At 37.4% G+C, this 8,712-nt stretch overlaps 1 protein-coding gene across 2 annotated transcripts in view; it reads right to left on the reverse strand.

The window, feature by feature from the left end:
* otud7a (OTU deubiquitinase 7A) overlaps positions 1-7,630 on the reverse strand; it is a 118,652-nt gene extending 111,022 nt beyond the window's left edge. For both annotated transcript variants that reach the window (XM_062991821.1, XM_062991815.1), the window contains exon 1: positions 7,527-7,630. The gene's annotated coding sequence lies outside the window, so the exon portion shown is untranslated. The remainder of the gene's footprint in view (positions 1-7,526) is intronic.
* Positions 7,631-8,712: the final 1,082 nt, after the last annotated feature.

The following is an 8,712-nucleotide window of genomic DNA, read 5'->3' on the forward strand; positions in this document are numbered from 1 at the left end:
AAAAGCACCTACTACTGGTTTAAAAAGCAATTAATGACATTTATTCTTTTTGGCATTCGAATCATGGCTGCATTATTTTTATGTATTTCTTTTTGCATTTGTAATCATAATTGTATACATGATATACTGTATATACAATTACATGACATACACCGATCAGCCATAACATTAAAACCACCTTCTTGTTTCTACACTCATGCTGTTCTTCAATGGTCAGGACTCATTGATGGAGTTATTAAACACCTCACTGTCTAACCAAAAATATCCATCCAACAGCGCCCTGTGAGCACTGATGAAGGTCTAGAAGATGACCAACTCAAACAGCAGCAATAGATGAGCGATCGTCCCTGACTTTACATCTACAAGGTGAACCAACTAGGTAGGAGTGTCTAATAGAGTGGACAGTGAGTGGACATGGTATTTAAAAACTGATCCACTCATACCAGCACAACACACACTAACACACCACCACCATGTCATTGTCACTGCAGTGCTGAGAATGATCCACCATCCAAATAATACCTGCTCTGTGGTGGTCCTGACCATTGAAGAACAGGGTGAAAGCAAGCTAAAAAGGTATTTAGAGAAACAGATGGACTACAGTCAGTAGTTGTAGAACTACGAAGTGCTTCTATATGGTAAGTGGAGCTGATAAAATGGACAGTGAGTGTAGAAACAAGGAGGTGGTTTTAATGTTATGGCTGATCATTGTATTCTCATGTATTATTAAACTGACATGTACATTATATGGTTTTATCATTTTTACAATACACTATTTTTTAGTAAAAAAATTTTTATATTAATACAATCATTATTATTATCATTATTATTATGAAGTGTGGGTTTCCTCTAGACACATCAGTTTCTTTTTGCATCCCAAAAGGTAAAATGACTGCTCTGAACTGAACCTAAGTGCCATGTCGAGGGCGTATTCCTGCCAAGCTACAGACCCACTACAACCCTAGCCAGGATGAAGCAGTTAGCCAGTTTGAAATTGCCATATTCAGAGCTTTAATATTGCAACAGACTTTAAAAATCTGTGATTAAAGCACTTCTAATAATTAGATATTAATGCATAGTTCAAATATGCTTTTGTAAGTGTCTCAAAATAGATCTTTTATTGACTGTCATATAATACAAACGTAGAACCTATTTATACAACAGAAGAGCTGAAAGCGATACAGATACATTTTTATATATAATATAATAAGCAGTAAAGTTAAAATATGTAATCATATAAAACCTAATTTCCTGAAAAGTTGGGACATTTCTGAAATGCAATAACAGGAATAATCTGTGATATATTAATTCTTTAGAATCTTTGTTTAACTGACAAAAGCAGAAGGACCACTGACCAAATTAACTGTATTTTGCAGCCAAGTTCTATTTCCAGTATCATGTTATACACAGGTCTTCACTGACCACACAAGCCTGTGCTTCTGCTTTGTTGCCCTGCCCTGACTGTCCCATATGTCCCTAATTTATTCGCTCATCTCCATCTCTCTAACAAAAATAACAAACACAGTGGGGGAAACCAGCTCCAGCAGCATGAGACAACAACGCTTGACTAAGCTCTTTAAAAGAATCAAATGATGTCAGATCAAGGTCTTATCCATTGTCTTTTTTGCCTCTTAGCATAAATGACCAAAAGTATGTGTACTTTTCTTCTGCGTAATACATTGAGATGTTTCTGCCACACCCACTGACAAGTTTAAAATAAATTACATTAAATGATATGCTTTTAACAGTTTGGGAAATGTGCATTGCTTTTCTAGCATAACTGTGCCCAAGAGCACAAAGCAAGGTCTATAAAGACATAGTTTGACAAGGTGCAGTGAGACTTCAGTGGCCTGCACAGGTCCTTAACATAAACCCCATCAAACATCTGAGAGACAAACTACAACTTTCACTGGACCTTTTCATTTAACATCAATGCCTAACCTAACAAACACTATTTGACTAAATAGACATAAAGTTACACAGACATATTTCAAAATATTGTAGAAATATTTTAAAGGAAAGTGTTTTAAAGCCCATGGTTTTAGAATGGGATGTCCATTAAGCTCATGGTCAGGTGTCTACATTTACATTTTTGTCATTTTGCAGACGCTTTTATCCAAAGCGACTTACAATTATGACTGAAGACGATTTTGAGCAGTTGAGGGTTAAGGGCCTTGCTCAGGGGCCCAACAGTGGCAATCACTGCAGAGCTATCACTGCCCTACATGTTTAGAGTACGAATATCAGCATTCGAAATTGCCATATTCAGAGCTTATTGCAGCAGACTTTAAAAATCTGTGATAAAGGCACTTCTAATAACTAGATATTAATACAATTTAAAGGTTCAAATACGCTTTTGTAAGTGTCTCAAAATAGATCTTTTACTGAGTGCCATATAATACCCTACATGTGTCTACATACTTTATATAGTGTACATATTATATATAAGCAGATGAACAAAAAAGCTTATTGTAAGACTTATGCAATACTGAATTTGCTACATAGAATTTGGACATTAGGGAGATTAACAGGTAACCAATAACTAACAAATCAGTCATTGTTTAGTCAATGCTGTTGGTTTAAAACAGCATTTACATTTTCGACCGTCAGCAATACTCAAACAATGACTTTCTGTCTGTTATCCGATAACTGGTTAATCTTTAACATACTTAATTCTCACCCTCATCCACCCTCCCTGCACATGCACCAGTTGTACATACAGCTCAATGCTGCTGCCTTTCTAACCCAAAGCTATCCGGCATCAATATAAAGTCTGACTGCGTGTTAACCTACGTGATGCACATGTAAATCTGTGTGTAACTTTTTTGTTGTTTTGGATACGCTATCATTTTATAAGAACTACACCAATGTCAAAGAGCCTTAATATACCAGCTCCATTTCTCCATTATTTTATTTAGTCCTCTGCTTAAAAAGAGTTAGAGGAATTTTACCCTACAGCATGACACCAACCTAAAGTATACCTAAACCTCAACAAAACAATGGCTTTACCAGAAGAAGTTTTTGAATGGCCCAGCCAGAGCCCAGAGCTGAATCCAATTACAAATCTGTGGGATGACCTAAAGAGGGCTGAACACAGGAGATTACAATCTGACAGATTTGGAGCACTTCTGCAAGGAAGAAAGGGCAACAATTGCGAAGTCAAGATGTGCCATGCTAATAGACACTGTCAAAAAAATCAAAAGGTGCTTCAAAAAAGTATTAGATTAATAGTGTTCATTTTTATGCAACCACATTATTGTAGGTTTTATTTCAGTTTGGTTTAACTAAATTGTACAGATTATAGGTCACATTAAAGGAAAAGAGGTCTGAAAGAATTCAGACACAAAAGTTTAGACAAAAATCTGGCATTATAACGAGGTGTGTGCACTACATCAATTATATAACTGGATGCACAATATTTAATGTAGTCAAACAGCTTCCCACAGGTATGCAGGGAGGTGGACATTAGGACAATATGCAATTTATTAGGGCTGGCTCGATACCACTTTTTTATGTCCGACACGATACCGATACCGCAAATTGAGTATCTGCTGATACTGATACCAATCCGATACCGTCATTTCTCCTTTCAAACAGCTAAGCAGTAATAATACATGTCTCAATGCACCATGGTTAAACTAGCTATCTATAACAATGCTCAGACTGTGTAACAAATATTCTAAATAAATAAATACAGAACCATAACATCACACTTATGCAAAACTGCTGATTTTATTTTAACTTTTACACACAGAATATTTAGCAGCATTTTTGGCTTGTTTAACAAAAGTGTCTACAATTGGAAGATGTGGATGCCAATCAAACGCGATGGACCAATTAGAACTAACGCAGAGTTGAGATTTTCCGTTAAAGTTCTGCGACTTTTTAGATGATTAAAAACCAAAGTGCGCTTATTAAAAAACCCTGCTGTATTTTGAAGAGGAAAACATGGAACGGTGTCGTTTGTTTTATTTCATAACACTAATGGATTAATTGTTGAGGATGTGAGAGATCTCCAAGCCGGGACAAGATTAAGTGTACAATAGTATAGTTATAGGGAGTATAGGGATAGGGAGCGAGTATAGGGAGCGAGTATAGGGAGCGAGTGTGTAGGGAAGAGATTAGAAAATGATAGTCTTCGGCTGTGCTATGTTGTTCTGTGTTTGCACTGAGCGTTTGTGACATTAAAGTAGCGTTCTTGTGAAACCCCACTCGAATGTTTGAACATTGAATTATTTTACAACACTGTTGGAATGTATCTTCGTGTGATATTTGCTTTACACACAAACATTGGCCTTATTTACATTAAGTGTTATTTCCGATATCCAATCCAGTGATTTGGGCCAATATCGGACCGATACCAAGTATCGAATCGGTGCCAGCCCTACAATTTATTAATCCAAAATTTGTTACAGCTAACAAGGAATAAATTGATTGCAAGACATCGCATTGTCTTATTCATTCACATTAGGGAAAATGTCCACCTACTGGCAAGTTTACAGAGGGTGAAAGGAGTTACCAAAGTAAGGGGAGAAAATATTTACATTTTTGACATTTAGCAGACGGCTTTATCCAAAGCGACTTACAGTATACAGTATGAGCAATTGAGGATTAAGGGGCTTGCTTAAGGGCCCACCAGCAGTAACCTGGCAGTGGTGAGGCTTGAACCAGCGACCTTCTGATTACTAGTCTAGTACCTTAACCACTAGGCTACAGCTTCCCTATATATGAAACTTCACACCATCATAAATCATTCAAAAAAAATAAAATGTACACAAAGAATGCTGACTCACTACAAACCAATCTTCACCAAATTGCTTAACAAATTTCTTACTGAATTGGCGACACTTGCTGTGCTGGATTTACTCCTGTTTATTTGCATTATCTGGACTGCGCTTATATAAACACTGTTTAGCCAACAGTAAAGATTCTAGAGTGCACGTCTTTACATTGCAGTGTTTAAGGTAAGGAGAAAACTGGTCTGACAATACCTTTCACCTAAAAGTCTGTAGTTAAAAGTTGAGCTAATTCAGATTTTTTAAGGTGTGTAATAGGCCAAAATGTCTTATTTGAGGCATATAACACTAAGAGACATCGTAAAACCTGTAAAAACTATTTTAAGATCTAAACAGCTTATTGTAACAACTGAGCTAAAAATAATCATGTTCTCACTAAGGATACTGCAATATCAGTCACATATAAACAGATTGCCCAGCTACAATATAAACAGATTGTAGCTTATTGGTGCTGTTAAATGTAGGATAAACTGTTTTACTGACCATTGGAAAATGTGCGACATGATTTTGGATATAAGGCAAAAATCTTAAAACTATTTTCAAACACTCACTCACTTTCTCAACCGCTAACCCAATTAGAGTCGCGGGGGGGCTTTTTAATGGGCACAAGGCACACAGTAACACCCTGGACAGGGCGCCAGTCCATATACCTACATACTGCATGTTTTTGGACTGTGGGAGGAAAACGGAAACCCCCGCCGACATGGGGAGAACATGCAAACTCCGCACAGAAAGGACTCGGATCGCCCTGCCTGGGGATCGAACCCAGGACCTTCTTGCTGTGAGGCGACAGTGCTACCCACCGTGTTTCATAACGACATACATATCACCATGTTACGTCTTGTTAAGGTTTTGTATCTTGATCAAGCTCAAACAATCATTACCATTATCCGATACTTAAAAATATATGGATAAAAGACAAAGCTCTTACACTTGTTATAGTGAAGTAGCTTTAAATAATTTCCTGCCTGTTGTACATAACTCAAAACATGATCATTTGAAGTTATATTTGTCACTATTATATTCATTTGTTCAATCATTGTCTGTTTTACCACCACTTTATCCTGATCACGGTAACGGTGGGTCTGATTCATTAGGTGAAAGGTAGGAAACATCCACGACAGGTCACCAGTCCATCACAGGGCATCAATATTATATTGTTCTTACTATTGTCATAAGGTGGACATTTTAGAGAATGCAATAAAACCGAATTTGGTGAGGCAGGAGAATCACAGGCCTGGAAACCGCATCTGATAAACACATGTCTGGGCTGGCGTGTTTACAAACCTACTTCTCATTTATATGACTTTGTCCCAAAAAGCAATTATTTCCTTCACTACCAAGAGGAGGAAACAAGATATATACCATGACCTGAAATATTTACATGACATGATATTTACAGGTAATACTATAAAACAGTACAGCCATTTTTTGTAATGTTTATATATTGACAAAAAAGTCAATATATTAAAATAAGACTGTATACAAAGGAGTTTCACTTTTAAATCAGAAGCTAAAAGCAGTGACACTACAACCTCACTACAAGAAAGTCAGTTACATATTTAAAGGGCGGCACAGTGGCTAAGTGCCTCACAGCAAGAAGGTCCTGGGTTCGATCCCCAGGTGGGGCGGCCCGGGTCCTTTCTGCGTGGAGTTTGCATGTTCTCCCCGTGTCTGCATGGGTTTCCTCCGGGTGCTCCGGTTTCCTCCCACAGTCCAAAGACATGCAAGTGAGGTGAATTGGAGATACTAAATTGTCCATGACTGTGTTTGATATAACCTTGTGAACTGATGAACCTTGTGTAACGAGTAACAACCGTTCCTGTCATGAATGAAACCAAAGTGTAAAACATGACGTTAAAATCCTAATAAACAAAATAAACAAACATATTTCAAAAAGAAGCTAGCTAATAATAACAGGTGTATCATATGGTATTTAAAAATATATATTTTATTATTCAAGTCTATTTACTTTATTGTTTTATTGTCAGTATGTAGGTCTATGAATTTAGTGTCAAATCTGACATACAGATCTAAATAATATTATAGGCCTGTTGAACTTAACCTGATCCAAACAGTCATTAACTGTTATAATGTAATAATAGTAAAAGAAAATAATTAACACAATGTAAGCTATATTAACGTCTACCTGTAAACAGCTTTAGGCCAAGTTAAAGCCTTATGGCATTGATCATGTATACTATAAAAAGTTATATGCAAAAGCTTAATAAATAAACAGCTGCACATTATGGTGTACAGTGGAATGATAGTAGGCTGAATTATAAACACAACTAGGGCTGTTTCCTAAATTCTAAAGGCTGTGTAAGAACAAAAGCACTGAAATATCGCGTGTTACTGTGAGGATATGTATGTATGTATGTATATGATGCCATGATATACATGCTATGTAATCCGGCTCCATTCATCTCCGTTACGCCACATCGATTAGGTGTAATGCTACACGTCTATAGACAAAGAGATTTCTATTCTATACGTCTGTGCTTCCACTGATGCACTTCAAGCTAACGCACCATCATATATCACTGCACATATCCTAAAATCAGCTGTGTTTACATCAAAGCTCGGTATGGATTCAGGCTGAATGGCTGAAGATGGAAGTGAAAGCGGCACCAGCACGCACAGCAGCAAAAATAGAGCAGGTGCACCTGCCCAGGAGACGCAGTGATTCAACAGCCGGCTAGCAAACACTTTAACATCGATATATCCTACCTTTGGCTTCTTATTCATAATCCCTCATTGTCCGATAGTAAATCTTCTTTTCTTTCCAGAAATATGGCTATAAATCCCTAGGCCAGACCGAGATCCCAGTCTAACTGTCGTTATATCTCGCTCATCCTCAGCGATGCAGCAGTGTGTACACGCCACGCCCACCAAGCCCCTCCGACGTATGACGTCAGCCAGAGGCAGGCAGTCCACGCCCATTTTTCCAAAAGAGCTGCTTTTTAAGTTGTTGTTTTTTCCCCCACCTAATCTGCGTTTTCTTAAACTGTCCTGCTAAGATCTTCCATTCATATTTAAAATAAAGTCCTTTCCGGGCCATGCTGCAGCATCTCTTGATGATTAAAAGATGTCTAGATATAAGGCAGCGTGTCAAATATAAACATGATGCTTCCTTCACCATGCCTCAAAGGTGAAAAAAAGGGTTTTTCCCTCTTAACAAAATGTAAGCTGATGTAATCACAAACAGTTGTGATTAAGGTTGTCTTCCCTGTTAAGTAAATTTTTTGCCATCATATTTGTTTTTTAATAATATTTTATATAATACAACCCCAATCATTGGGACTACATGGAAAAAGCAAATAATAAAAAAAACCACAGAGTTTCTTACATTTACTTTGACTTTTATTTGATTACAGACAGAATGAACCTGAGATATTTTATGTTTTATCTGCTTTACTTTATTTCATTTATTAATAAACATCCATTCCTGCATTTCAGGTCTGCAACACATTCCAAAAAAAGTTGGGACAGTAAAGCATTTACCACCACACTTAAAAGACGTTTTGGTACCGAGGATACCAAGTGATTTAGTGTTTCAGCTTTTATTTTGTCTCATTCTTCCTGCAAACACGTCTTAAGATGTGCAACAGTACGGGGTCGTCGTTGTCGCATTTTTTGTTTTAAAATTCTCTACTGGGGATAGGTCAGGACTGCAGGCAGGCCAGTCCAGTACCCGTACCCTCTTCCTCTGCAGCCATGCCTCTGTAATGTGTGCAGCATGTGGTTTTGCATCGTCTTGTTAAAAAATACATGGACATCCTTGGAAAAGATGACGTCTTGAAGGCAGCACATGTTGCTGTAAGATCTCAATATACTTTTCTGCATTAATGCTGCATTCACACAAGTGTTAATGACCTTTGCCAAGGGCACTAACACAGCCCCATACAATGACAGA

This window comes from Trichomycterus rosablanca, chromosome 1 (genome assembly GCF_030014385.1).
Source record: "Trichomycterus rosablanca isolate fTriRos1 chromosome 1, fTriRos1.hap1, whole genome shotgun sequence".
Lineage (NCBI taxonomy): Eukaryota > Metazoa > Chordata > Actinopteri > Siluriformes > Trichomycteridae > Trichomycterus > Trichomycterus rosablanca.